Source organism: Lissotriton helveticus, chromosome 5_1 (assembly GCF_964261635.1).
Source record: "Lissotriton helveticus chromosome 5_1, aLisHel1.1, whole genome shotgun sequence".
NCBI lineage: Eukaryota > Metazoa > Chordata > Amphibia > Caudata > Salamandridae > Lissotriton > Lissotriton helveticus.
The window spans coordinates 1778740844-1778754654 of NC_136065.1; positions in this window are offsets into that span (position 1 = coordinate 1778740844).

A 13811-nucleotide genomic window follows, 5' to 3' on the forward strand; every position below is an offset into this window, starting at 1 on the left:
CTTTCCGATTTCTGTGAGGAAGTCTGAAAAGATCGAGAGGGACGTGTATCAATATCTTGATATCTATCAGGTTTTCTCAGATTATCACTTTTTCTAAGGTTATATATTTTTTCAGAGGGTTCCCTGTGGGGAGACTTGCCTCCTCGTTCTGGAGATCTATCTCTCCGCTGAGGAGACCTTCCTCTGGACTGAAATTGTTTTTCTCTGGGAGGTGTTTGTTTATTACCCTCCCACCTCTTTTTTTGGAGTATTGAGATTATTTTTAATAAAGGTTTTTTCAGGATTTTCAGTTAGTTGGGGTTTTAGTGGTTTCCCACCCAAACTATCTCTACCTAGTTCTTCATAGGATTTTTCTATGATTCTGGCAAGTTCAAACGGTTGTTCTGCTATATCTGTTTCTTTCAATTTCTGGCGGATTGCCACAGAATCTGCTTCTCCTTTTATGTTGGCTAGTAGTATAGCCGAGACTTGCTTGAAGTCTTTCAGTAATTTCATACCTAGAGTTAAAGCAGATTCTGGACTGATTCATTTTGAATCTGTCGTAGCACATCTGGTATAACCGCCATAGACGGAACACCATGTGTTTTTGTGTATATCGAAGCAAAGACTGTGCCCCAAGTGTCACAGTCCTCCACATGTGGTGCGATCCCCATTGGAAGACAGATAGTCAGAATTCTGTGTTTCTCAGTAGGAGTAGTGTCAGGAAATACTGCCTCTATTTGAGTGATTTTTTGAGCTAACCAGAACGGAATTTGTTCCCGTTTTGCTGGTATTTTGCCAATGACTGATTGTATAGTCTGTGGTGTAACTTTATTTGTGTTCCCCTGGTGAGGGGTTTGCTGTGGAATTCTAATTGCTGTTTGGACTGTTGAAGTCCGCATGACATATTGGACCAATTGTCTATGTATTTTAATTAGTTGTTTTAGCTGAGCTAAAAGTTCTCGGTCTGACATTTTTTAAATGTCGGGATGTGGTGTATAGCTGACTAGAACCGGCCATGTGGCTCCTGGTAATGTGATTTTGATGTTTTAGGGCGCCATTAAACCAGAGCATGTGCTCTTGGTATGTTAGTGGAATTTCAACGTCCTCGAAAGGGGCATATTCCTCTGGAGATTCCTCTATTTTGTAATAGTGGAAATTGTGTGTTATTGGATTTGCTTCAGGAAAATGTATCCATGAATAGAATACCTCTGTCTGCCGATATTCATGGGCCTCTACCACAAATATGACTGTACCACCTCTTGATGATACTCCATTTTCTATAATTTAATAGTTATAGTTTTTCTTAAATTTACCGGAATGATTATAGCATTCGGGTCGTCATTTTGGAGACTTGTGTCATCCGCTAGAAGTTGAGCTGCTATTCTAGCTCTCTCCCTTTCATCTTCACTTTCCCCCATTTTACTGATAGAAAGTTTTTCAGAGCAAGTTTCAAGGAAACAAAGATTAGGTGCACAATATTTTGGAACACTGTATCCTTCAACGTTGACTAAACCAACGACTAATACATAGGATTCTCATCCTACTAAGTTCTGGCAGAAATTAACCTTTCACCCACTCCAGACGTCTATTGGAGCTTTTACGGGAAAAAGGGGTCTGTGTGAAAAGCACGACTGAGTTACTCTAGTATCTAGCGTTAGATTATCGCCTTACCAAACGTTGGGCGCCATGTAGTGTAGTTCCTATATTCCCAATAGGCTCTGCGCATTGGAATAACATAAACGATAGTTTAGACGTAGGACTGAGGTCATCTAGGACTCTATTGAATATGTTAGACTTAATTAGGTTTGTCAGCTAGCTCAGAGGTCACTAGAAACTTTCTCGAGTGAACAGGAAGGGGTTAACTTTCCTGAATAGACAAGAAGGGATTAGTTTCTGACAACCGCATAAACATGACAACTTTGCTCCCCCCAGAATAAGGAGTATATCTCCAGAGTCGTGGAAAACAATAGACAGTTATTTCACTCAGTCAATCGTGCATGCTTAGTTTCACCAGGAGTGCAGAGAAATAGAGAGACGGGCGTTTTCAATTAAAGTTGTTATTCAATGAGCAGTCCTCTTTCTCGTACAAGAGAAGTGAATTGCCACAATTGCAATACTTGCCATAAAGTAAAGTGCGTACAGTAAAAGGAGTATTATAAAATAATACTGTAAAAGCATTGATATGGTTTCTGAGCCATATGATACTTAAAACGGATAAAATACATACAATTATAAAAGTTGACTAAACGTGCTCAACCGGTGTTTCTAAAATACGCCTACCCCGGTGTACCTGACCTAAGCCTAATACGTGGGAAGGAGTAAGTGAGTTAAGATAGTTTTGCCAAGATTCTGTTTCAGTAATTCTCTAAGGATCTAATCAGCTCTGTAGCTTGGTTTATAGAATGAAGGAGGTCTTGTATCTCTTTCTCAGGGCTCGATCTCCCAGCACCCAGCAAGGGTGACTGGAAACACTGGAGCTGGATTTCTCGGCAGGAGAAAAGACAGCGTCTCTCTCAGTGCGTCAATGGGAGGGTCGGCTTCCTTCAGCTCTCGCATCAGCTGGGCGTCGGGCCAGTAGATAGCCGATCTGCTCCAAACCACCATGTGTTTGCTTAAGGCAAATGCTGGCATATTTATACCTGGAAGGTGCCGAGTTTGACGTAAGGTTGGACAGAAGACGTCACTAAGAACTTACAGTTCTTTCTGGACTCCAGGAGTTCTTGAACAAATCAAAACAAAAGCAGGGGAAATTCCCGGGCTGCTGGAGGCTTGGTTAGTTTAAAGAACGCTTTGTACTTTCTAGGAGTCTATGGGAGTAGCCTTGCCGTATTTGGACTGCATTGGCTGTGACTAAATATAGATATGATTCTTATGCCTTTATAAGGATATTATTTGTTATAACCACAAGGGCATGAATCCGGAATATTTAATTAGGGTCCTAGATACGTTCACAACAGCCCAGGATGTGCATTGTTGCAGGACCAGGAGAGCGGGGGCTCTCCACCCAGGGGTCCAGTAACATGTCTGCTGTGTGGCAGCCACTGCAGCCACTCAGACCAGACGTGGATTTTAGGTTAGTTTTTCAGGGGGCATCTCTAAGATGCCCTCTGGTGCATTTTACATTATAACCCACACTGGCATCAGTGCGGGTTTAATGTGCTGAGAAGTTTGGTATCAAACTTGTCAGTCTTCAGTGTAGCCATTATGGTGCTGTGGAGTTCATAATGACACCCTCCCAGCACCATATACTCTTAATGGCATCACTGCACTTACAGTGCCCAGGAATGCTCTGGGTACTGTAGGGGCACAGGGCTCATGCACTTGTGCCCACACCACTGGCATAGGGTACTCAGCTAGAGGGGTGACTGAAATGTGCCAGGGCAGTGGGTTCTGGGGCATACCAATGCAAGAAAGATGGAACTGTCTCACAGCGAGCCTTCGAGAAGCCCACAAACGTGCGATGCGATGATCTCTGGGATTAGCGAGCACTTTGTGGCCCACAAGCATGTGATACGATGATCTTTGGTTTGCGAGCCCTCGGCGGCAGCAGTGCGATGATTTTTCTAACGCTCTTCAGCTGCGGCGGCTTGCAAACAGGCGTTAGCGAGGATTTCAGCACTCTCTTCTCCGTAGTAGAACTAGAGGCCCTGGAACTCACAGGAGCCTAACCTGCAGATAGAAATCCTCGCTGGGAGGAATCAGGAGGCTGGTGGGGGAGTCAGATGTGCCTGTGACTCCAGCAGGAGGCTAGCTCTCTTCAAGCCCTTGGGTAATTGCTTATCAAAATAAAAGTCTCCCAAAAGTCCTTTTCCCTCTTCTTCCAAGTCCAAGGAGAACTACTGCAGGCCAATCCAAGAAACAGCACACAAGCACAAGGACAGTCCTCTCCTGCAGATTCCTTCAGTAACACGGACAGAGGTTCCTCTTGACATCCAGAAGCAATACAAAATCAGGGGTTTGGGCACAGATATTTATACCCAAAAGTCTTTGTTCTGAAAAGTCTCTAGTCACTGAACCAAGCCAGAACCAGTTCTGCTCATGCCTGGAGCACTCTGTTTACCAGGCTGCATCCTTCCTTTCAGAAAGAGGGGGTCTGCCATCAGACGCACAGTAGGAGGTGGACCCAGCATTCACTTTGCCAGGCACAGCCCTATTCAGGTCAAGGAACTACCCCTCTCCAGTACTCAATGCAGATCTCTCTATTCAACCCAGGTCCGACTCACCCTGCCTTGCCCCTCTAAACCCAGAAAGCCAATACACATAACAGCAGAGCACACTGGAAGGCTTAGGCAAGAAAATACCTACTTTCTAAAAGTGGTATTTTCAAACAGAGAATGTTAAAACCAACTTCCCTAAAAGATGTATTTTATCATTCTGAGTTCAGACATACTAAACTCAAATTTCTACCATGTTCCCTGAGTCAGATAGGACTATAAGATGTAATAGCCAGTCTGCCCATTCTAGCCTAGGGGGCACAGGTAGCCTTTCAACAGTGAAAAACAAAATGGAGGGTGATTCACTACCAGGACATGCTACACATATCAAGCCTTGTCCTGCCTTACACACACAATGCACCTACCATAGGGGTGACTGACATGATGCTAAGGGAAGCTTCAGGGGCTGGGAAGTGTGGACACTTCACAGCCAAGATGGTAGTTCTAGACTGCAAGCAGACACTGCAGTGGCAGGTCTGAGGAACACTTTACAAGCTTCTTCTGTTGGTGGCGCAAACCAGCGCTGCAGGCCCACCAGCAGCATTTGGGTTACCAGCCCTGGGCACACACAGGCCACACTACTAGGGACTAACAGGTAAACCAAGGAAGCCAATTAGGGATATACCAATCCAGTCATATTTACACAGGGAGCATTTGCGTTGTGGCACTGAATGGCAGTGGCACTGAATGGCAGTGGCACAGAGTCCAGAGCATCTAATACCAGCAAAAACAGAGGAGACAACAGCGAAAAATGGAAGGGAGACCCACGCCAATGGTGCCAGGTCTAACACGTGTTCCACCCAGCTGAAATGTGGGGAGAACTACCCATCTCCTTGGGGTTCTCTTCACTAAGGCGGAAAAATCTGGACAGACCATCAGCATTGTCGTGTTCTGGACCAGGGCTGTGTTCCACCATGAAATCCATACCCTGTAGGGAAATGGACCACCTCAACAACTTGGGATTCTCACCCTCATCTGCATCAGCCATCTGAGGGGCCTGTGGTCTGTCTGAACCCGGAAGTGAGTCCTAAACAGGTATGCTCTCAGCTTCTTCAGTGCCCAGACCACAGCAAATGCCTCACGCTCAATTGCACTCCACCTCTGTTCCCGGGGAAGTAACCTCCTACTGATGAAGGCACCAGGTTGGTCTAGTCCCTCCTCATTGATTTGTGACAGAACAGCCCCCCTCCATGCTCTGAAGCGTCTGTCTGGACAAGAAATTCCTTAGCAAAATTGGGCGCCTGGAGGACGGGTGCTGTACACATGGTAGTCTTTTTTTTAATTTTTTTTATTGTATATGAACATAACAAGCATGTCAGCATTGATCAACACACCCCACTCTTCCGCCCCCCACCCTCCATGATTCATCATTAAAAACAAGTCATTCTCCTCCACCCTAGCTAAACCCCTCCATTTTTGTCCCTGACCTTTCCCTAGTACATCATACTGTCCAGCAACACCCTCCCTCCTGTCCCATGTGAGATACTGCTGTGTCCCTGCAAGCTCAAAGCCCTCCATCCAAACCATGATATCTACGCCATTTGCCCCATACTCTGCCAAACTTTTTAGGGCATCTCCGTGCCTTGTACGTGACCCTTTCAGCTGCCATATATAAGCAGACCCTCCAGGATTTCGCGATTTCGCGGTTTGCCGCGAAATCGGCACTTTTGTAAAAATGCCGCGATTTTTACAAAAGTGCCCGCGAAATCGGCACTTTTGTAGAAATCGCGCCCTTTTTACAAAAGCTAATCCATGCTGCTATATCCTGGGGGGTCTGCTCATTGCATCACTCAATGAGCTATCGTAAATGCAGTTCATCTACTTCTATATCTTTCTTGATAAATAACCGACAGTCAGATCAGGATTGTCAGCCTGGGTAGAGCCTACATTAATTAAATAATTTGAACCTGATTCCAGACAAGGACAGGAGATGGTGGCCTGATTATGTCACCACAGTCTTCATCAATCCAAGTCCTCTATTTTTTGTCACAATTCTCGTTCCTTACCTTCGTCCTTGGTCTGATCTTGATCTCTTGTCTGCCATACTTGTCTTGATAATGTACAGTCCATCGCGGTGGAAGGGACATCCTGCAGTGTCGCGAAGGTGGTGGGCACGACTGAAAGGAAGCAATAAAAGGGCTGTTTCCAAGGGGGTCTCGAGCCTACGTTTAGGACTGTGATCAGGAAGTCCAGGGCCGGGAGTAATGAAGATACCCATGATCAGGCCAATGACAGCTGTGGGAAAGGCTTACTCCTGTATTCTCTGGCAGGATTGCCACACCCTGGTACACAGCATCACTTGACGTCAGTGTTTATGATGCTGGCAAGGAAGAGTAGCAATTGTTTCTGTTAAATCTAACCAAATTATGCCCTAGTAAGATGATGTTTTCCTTTTATTCAGAAGAACCATTGTAAATCACAGGTAGGAGGGGTTTTATGTCTGCTAAAATCTATATGGGTAAAGGCAGAGCAGAGTAGAAAACACCAGATCTTAGCATAATTTTTGCAGTTTTTAAGACCAAACTCTGCCAACCATATTTAAGCGCTTTGCCAATACATTACTTACATGCAGTGCTTCTGTGCATCACATCATACATACAAATTGTATGTATTCCACCACAGAAAGCTGCTTCTCCCAGCAGACAGTGGCATGAAAATACGACTCGCTTTCACATGTACCCGCTCAGAAAATCTAGCAGACTACATCGAAGATTGTTGTCTAATTATATCTATTGCATAGCGCGCTCTGACACCTTCGGGTAAAGTCTGCGCTATATAAAAACGCATAAATAAATAAATAAATGTCTGTACACAGGATATGTCTGTGTGGTGGAATACATACCGTTTGTATATATGATGTGATGCACAGGAAAACTGCGTGTAAGTAATGGCTGCAGTCAAGGGGCATTAGACCTGGATTTTTCAGCGGGTTTATTCCAAGACTTTTTGCTTTTGTGCCTCCTGTTTTTGACCATGTTTGTGTTGGTTTTATTATTCTGGGCACTTTACCACTGCTGATCAGTGCTAAAGTGCATATGCTCTCTGTGTAAATTGTTGTTATGGATTAGTGTTTCCATGACTGGCTTATTTGAATTACCTATAAGTCCCTAATCCACTTCAACAGAATGGGGTAACACAGTCCCCCCCCCCACAGTGGGGGAGGAGGAGCAAGCTCCGGGAGCTAAAGCAAATGAAGAATTGCATTTCCATGGGATAACAGGCTTCACCTGTGGGCTGCTTCCTCTGTTCCATATTCCAGGTTGCCTATTCAAAGTGGAATACTCTGCTAAAACAGTTTCCATTGATTTAAGGCTGAAATGAATGATTATGAGTAAAATAAAGTGCCGCAAAAATGCAGCTAAATTTCCATATTTGTGCCGCTAAATTTCCATATTTGTGCCGCAAAATTTACAAATCCATGCCGCTATATCCTGGGGGGTCTGTAAGTCCATTCCTCTCCTCCATTCCTCCAGCTGTGGCAAAGTGGCTACCCCCCCATCTCCTTGCCACATCTCTCTTGGCAACCAACAAAGCCACTGCTAGGAAAATCAACAATGGGCGGGTCAGGTCTACCTCATTAGTCATGCCTAATAAGACCAGTTTGGGCTCTAGCGGCAGAGTGGTCTCCAGTACCTTCCCCAGTTCCCTCAGGATCTCAACCCAGTAGGTTTGAATTTCCGGGCAGGACCAAATGACGTGGTAGAAATCCCCACCGTCCCGGCCACAGCGCAGGCAGTTCGGGTCTCCAGCCCTTCCCATGTTATGTAGGCACACTCTGTCAAAGTAGGTCCTATGTAGGATATTATATTGGATAAGCTGCAAGCGGGATTTAATGGCTACCTCCCTTGGATGCATCAGAACCTTGTCCCAATCCACCGTATCCATTTCTCCCACACCAGTCTCCCATTTCCTCTTAAGATTCACCAGCCCATCCGGCATATTATTCATCACCGTTCTGTAAGTCAGTGAGACTGCCCTGTTTGGGATCTGCTCCTGCAGAAGTCGTCCCTCCAGCGGTGCATACTCTGAGAGCTTACCTGTTAGAGTCCCCTCCGCCCTCCAGGTGTGTTTCAACTGTGCGTATTTAAAGTATTGCGTGCGGCATAGTCCATATTCTGCCCTTAGGGCCTGGTAAGACTTCAGAGCCCCGTTTTTCATCACATCACCTAGTGTCGATATCCCTATGTCATCCCACCTCTGGACCCCCCGCAGTTTATATAGTTCCCTCAACCAGGCACACCGCCATAGTGGTGTCTGCCTCGTCGGTTTCCGTTCCCAGCCTATATGCCTAGTCTCCCGTTCCCAGATCTCTAGGGTAACCCTAGTGGCGGAAAGCAATCTACCTTTCCCCGCGCCCCCATAGAGATAGTGAGTGATTGTGCGCTACGCCATGCCGTGTCGCTCTAATGCGTAGGTAGGATGCGTGGCTGGGGCATGTATCCAGTCATTAATGGGCGCCAGATGTTCCGCCCAATAATAGTCCTCAATGTTTGGCAGTGAGATGCCACCATTGTATTGATGCCTGTGTAGGGTCGTCAGTGCCACCGGGGGCTGCTTACCCAACCACAGGAAGGCCCTCAGTTCCGCATTGATATCCAGGAACACCCATCGCGGGATGGGGAAGTATTCATTTTGGAATGCATATAAATACCTTGGGAGTGTCATCATTTTAAACATCGTCAGCTCAGTCAAGGGGCCAACATTGTTGCCATACCCCTTGACAAGCCTCCTGTAATAACCCGTGAGACCTAGGAAGGCTCTCTCCTGGGTCTGGGTCCTGGGGGGCTCCCATGCCAGGATGGTTTCAATCTTAGGCTGTAGGGGTGCCACCTGGCCACTCCCAAACTGGTGTCCCAAATACACCACAGAACCCTGCCCAATCTGGCACTTACTGGCCTTGATTGTGAGGCCTGCTCTGTGCAGCCCCATCAACACTTCCCAGAGGTGGCGCAAGTGGTCCTCCCAGGAGGAACTAAACACTGCAATGTCATCCAGGTAGGCTGCACTGAAATCCTCCAGCCCAGCCTACACATGGTTGACCAACCTCTGAAAGGTGGCAGGGGCATTCTTCATTCCAAAGGGCATCACACAGAACTGGTAGTGCTCATCTGGTGTGGAGAATGCTGACCTCTCCTTGGCCCCATCAGTTAAGGCGATCTGCCAGTACCCAGACGTTAGATCAAACGTGCTGAGGTACCGGGCAGCCCCCAACCGATCTATGAGCTCATCAGCTCTGGGGATGGGATGCGCGTTGGTCTTCATGACCGAATTGGGACCTCGGTAGTCCACACAGAATCTGAATTCAGGGATGGCACCAGGCGCGGCAGCTTTTGGTACCAAGACCACGGGGCTGGACCATGGGCTGCTAGAGGACTCAATCACCCCTAGGGCAAATATTTTGGAGACTTCCTCCTTAATGTAGGCCCTGACCCGGTCAGTTACTCGGTAAGCCTTGTGCTTCACAGGAGGACTGTCCCCAGTGTCCAGATCATGAACGCACCACTCAGTGACACCAAGCACCAGGGAAAACAAATCAGAAAATTGCCCCAATAGCTGGTGACAACCTCTCTGCTGCTCCGGGGTCAGTGTGGTGGAGAGGATCACACCCTGCACTGACCCATCATCTCCTGCACACAGGAGGTCAGGAAGAGGCTCACTCTCCTTTTCCATTCCGTCATCTGTGGCAAGAAGCATGCCCACTTCAGACCTTGCAAAGTGGGGCTTCAGGCGATTCACGTGCAGGACCCGCAACGGGCTCCTGGGAGACTGAAAGTCCACCAAGTAGGTAACTGGACTTTTGCGCTCCACCACCTCAAAGGGACCGGTCCACTTATCATGGAGCGCACCAGGCTCTACTGGGGCCAGTACCCAAACCTTCTGACCAGGTTGAAACTCGACCAGAGTGGTGTTCTGGTTGTGCCAGCATTTCATTTCCTCCTGGCTGGCTTCCAGATTTGCCTCAGCAATTTTTCTGAAATGCCGAGTCTGGTTCCTGAAGGCCAAGATGTAATTGAATACATCTTGGGGAGGTTTCCTGGAAGATTGCTCCCAGCCTTCCTTGACCAGACTCAGAGGCCCTCTTACCGGATGGCCATAGAGCAGTTCAAAGGGACTGAACCCTAAGGACTTCTGTGGCACCTCACGGTAGGCAAACAACAAGCATGGCAAGATGACATCCCACTTACGCCTCAGGGGCGCCTCTAGGCCCATAATCATGCCCTTCAAGGTCCGGTTGAACCTTTCAACCAGACCATTTCCTTGGGGGTGGTAAGGAGTGGTGAACTTGTAAGTTACACCACACTCCTTCCACAGAGACTTCATGTACTGGGAGATGAAAATGGTTCCCCTGTCAGACACCACCTCTCTGGGGAATCCCCCGTGGGAGAAAATCCCCATCAGTGCACGTCCCACCACGGGGGCCGTCACGTTCTGAGTGGGATGGCTTCAGGGTATTGGGTGGCACGGTCCACCAGGACCAGAATAAACCTGTTGCCCATGGCTGCCCTGGGATCCAGAGGCCCCACAATGTCAATGCCCACTCGCTCGAATGGGGTACTAACAACTGGAAAGGGCTAGAGTGGGGTCTTGATCTTCCCCCCACTCTTCCCACTTGCCTGGCAAGTCTCACATGTCCTGCAATGAGTGTCTGAACTCTTGCGCATCTGGGGCCAATAAAAGTGGGTGACCAGCCTTTCAAAGGTCTTGAACTGCCCAAGATGTCCTGCCAATAGTATGTCATGAGCCAACCCCAGTAGGAAGACTCTGAAGCATGCGGGCACCACCAGCACATGGGCTGACCCCAGCTCAGCAGCCTTAGGCTCGCTATACAGTCGACCGTTCTCCCAATAAATCAGATGTGAACCAGACTGGTCACCTTCTGGCTGGGCTGGAGCCTGTTGCCGCATACCCTCAAGAGAAGGGCAAACTCTTTGCTGCTCACAAAACTCCTCCCTGGTGGGCCCTCCTTCCTGCTGCCAATGGTGTCAGCTCAGGCAGATCCCCCAGGTTGGCACTCTTCTCCCCGGTAGGCTCGAGGGCACCCCCCTCGGGGTCTGCTCCTTCCTGGGCCGTGGGAACCAAGGGTGCTGGCTTCCCGTGCCCCCTGCCCCTTCTCTCTAAGGCAGGGATCTGGGCCATACTCTCAGGTCCCAGATCCTTCTCAACACCCTCCTTGGATGCCATGGACCTAGTGGTAGAATACGCCCACTCAGGCAGAGCTAACATTTGTAATTGAGCTCTCCTCTCCACCGTAGCCCATGGGGAGTTCTTTAAATCATTGCCCAACAGTCTATAGGCATGGCGGGCCTCACAGGTACCTGAAGAGGTCCTGAGACCCCCCCACTAAAAGGGAACCTGAGCCACCTCACATTGGCTCTCTGACTTGTCTGCTGACGCTACAGGGTAGAATGCATGAGGGACAACCTGCTCTTTGGACACCAACCTGTGTCCCTTATAGCCTCCACTCTATGGCCATTAATGGTCTCTCACTGCCTATACTTCTTAGTGTTTTCAGGCAATGCAGGTTTAGGGACCATCTCAAAGTCTCCTAATGAAACAAGGTTCAATTCTACGAGGTCCCACCCCTCTGGGGGACCCATCTCTTCCTCTCCTAGAGCTACACTAGCAAGCTGGCGGGGTGGTGCACGGGTTGGTGCAGGGTGGCCCCTCAGGGGACACTGGGAATAAAAATACCGGTGGCCCACTTGGCCACACTTATAGCCAGTAAGGGGCCCCCTCTGAACAAGCCTACCTGTCGGGGGAATTGACCTCTGTTCTTGGGGAGGCTGGGACACCACTGCATGGTTCCCTTGGGAATTACTTTGGAAACTCCCTTGGTTTACCCCTGTCCCCCCCACTTCTCTGCTGGGGACCCTACCCACCTTTGGCGAAGTCTCCCATCGGACTCTTGCGAACCTGGGTGCTCACCCAGTAGTCCGCCTCCTCAGCAAGCTTCCTAGGGTTAGTTAACTTGCAATCAATCAGGTGCTGGTGTAGCTCAGGAAAACAGTTACTACATAAATGCTCCCATGCAATCAAATCATACAGTTGCTCAAAAGTTTCTACTTTGCTACCTTTTACCCAGCTCTGCAAACAAAAGACACATATTCAACCCACGTGGTTTCCCTCTAACTTCTTGCAGGTCCTAAACCTCTGCCTATACATCTCAGGGGTTAAACCATAGCGGGTCATCAAAGCTTCCTTCATGTGGGCATAAACCATCCTACGTTCCTGGGGCAGGTCCAACAAGGTATCCCTCCCCTCACTAACAAAATGCCCCCACAACCCAGCTCCCCAATCCTTCTCAGGGACCCGGTGGGACACCATAGCTAATTCATATGCTGCAAACCACTGTCCAATATCTTCACTTTTGTGGAAATCCTTAATAACCTCTTGGGGTATAGACACTCTACTCTCAGTATGCACTACAGGTATGCTGCCACCAGAGGGGGAGATCTCTACACTCTTTGCCTTAATCTCCAACTCCCTCAATACTCTCTCGTGTTCAAATTTCATCTTCATTATCTCAACCTCTAACTTCTTGTTCTCTAGGGCACTCTGACCCTCCATCTTGAGCTTAGCCATCTCCATATTATGCCGCCTATCTCTCTTCCTGTCCTCCATCTCTTCTGGAGACACGCCCCTGAGGACACACTAGTGCCCGGGCTGGAAAGTGCTTTACTACCTACCAAATCTACTACTTCCACCTGCTGTTCTCCTGTATTCTCTCCCTCCTCCCCAAGTTCTCCCACATTCTTAGGGTCATCCCTGGCTTCTAGCCAGGTCTTCAGTGCTTTGCAAAGTTCTTCTCTCTTAGTGAGGCCTGTGATAGGGACTGTGAATCTTTTGCAAAAACACTTGAGCTGCATGGCATTGTAGGTATCTAATCTCTTTTCTTCCCAGGCGAGATCCTCCGAAGCATTGGATCAGGGCTTGCCCTTTGTAGAAATAACTAGCGATATCAATCAAAAATATAATCAAAAAATGTCTGTGGTTGCGTTATGGTCTGCACTCACTAGTAGTGTACACTATAATTACTGTATGGGATCATAAATGCAAGTCCGGATCCTCACCGCTGACCACCAGTGTTAGAAATGGGGGTCTCTAGTTGGCAGTGGCTGGCCACAGTCCAAGTAGGGACCCTTCTTCCTAAGAGTAAGGGGGCTACACTTTTGATAACCCCTGCTCAACCCTGTGGAAACATAGCACGAGCAGCTAGGCTTATCTCAGAGGCAGTGTGTAAAGCATTTATGATCATACACAGAAACACAGTGAAGGACACTACAAAGGGACACCACACAAGTAGTTATAAAAAATAAGTATCTTGATATGTAGACTTAAAACAAGACCAATAACGGTAAAAAGCCACAATACTAAAATGGGGGGTACTCTTGAAAAGTTGGAAAAAGAGTTCAAAGTGTTCAAATAGGGGTTCAGTTCAAAGTAGGGGTCTCTACGACCCTTTTATTTACAAAGTACCTGGATTTCGTAGCAAAACAAGCAAAATGTTGCAAACGAGCTGTAGCGATGATTTGCCGCAAGGGAGGATGATGCGCCGGTCTGCGGGTGCATGTGCGTGCGGGACAAAGCAGGAGATTTCTTCACGCTAGACGATTT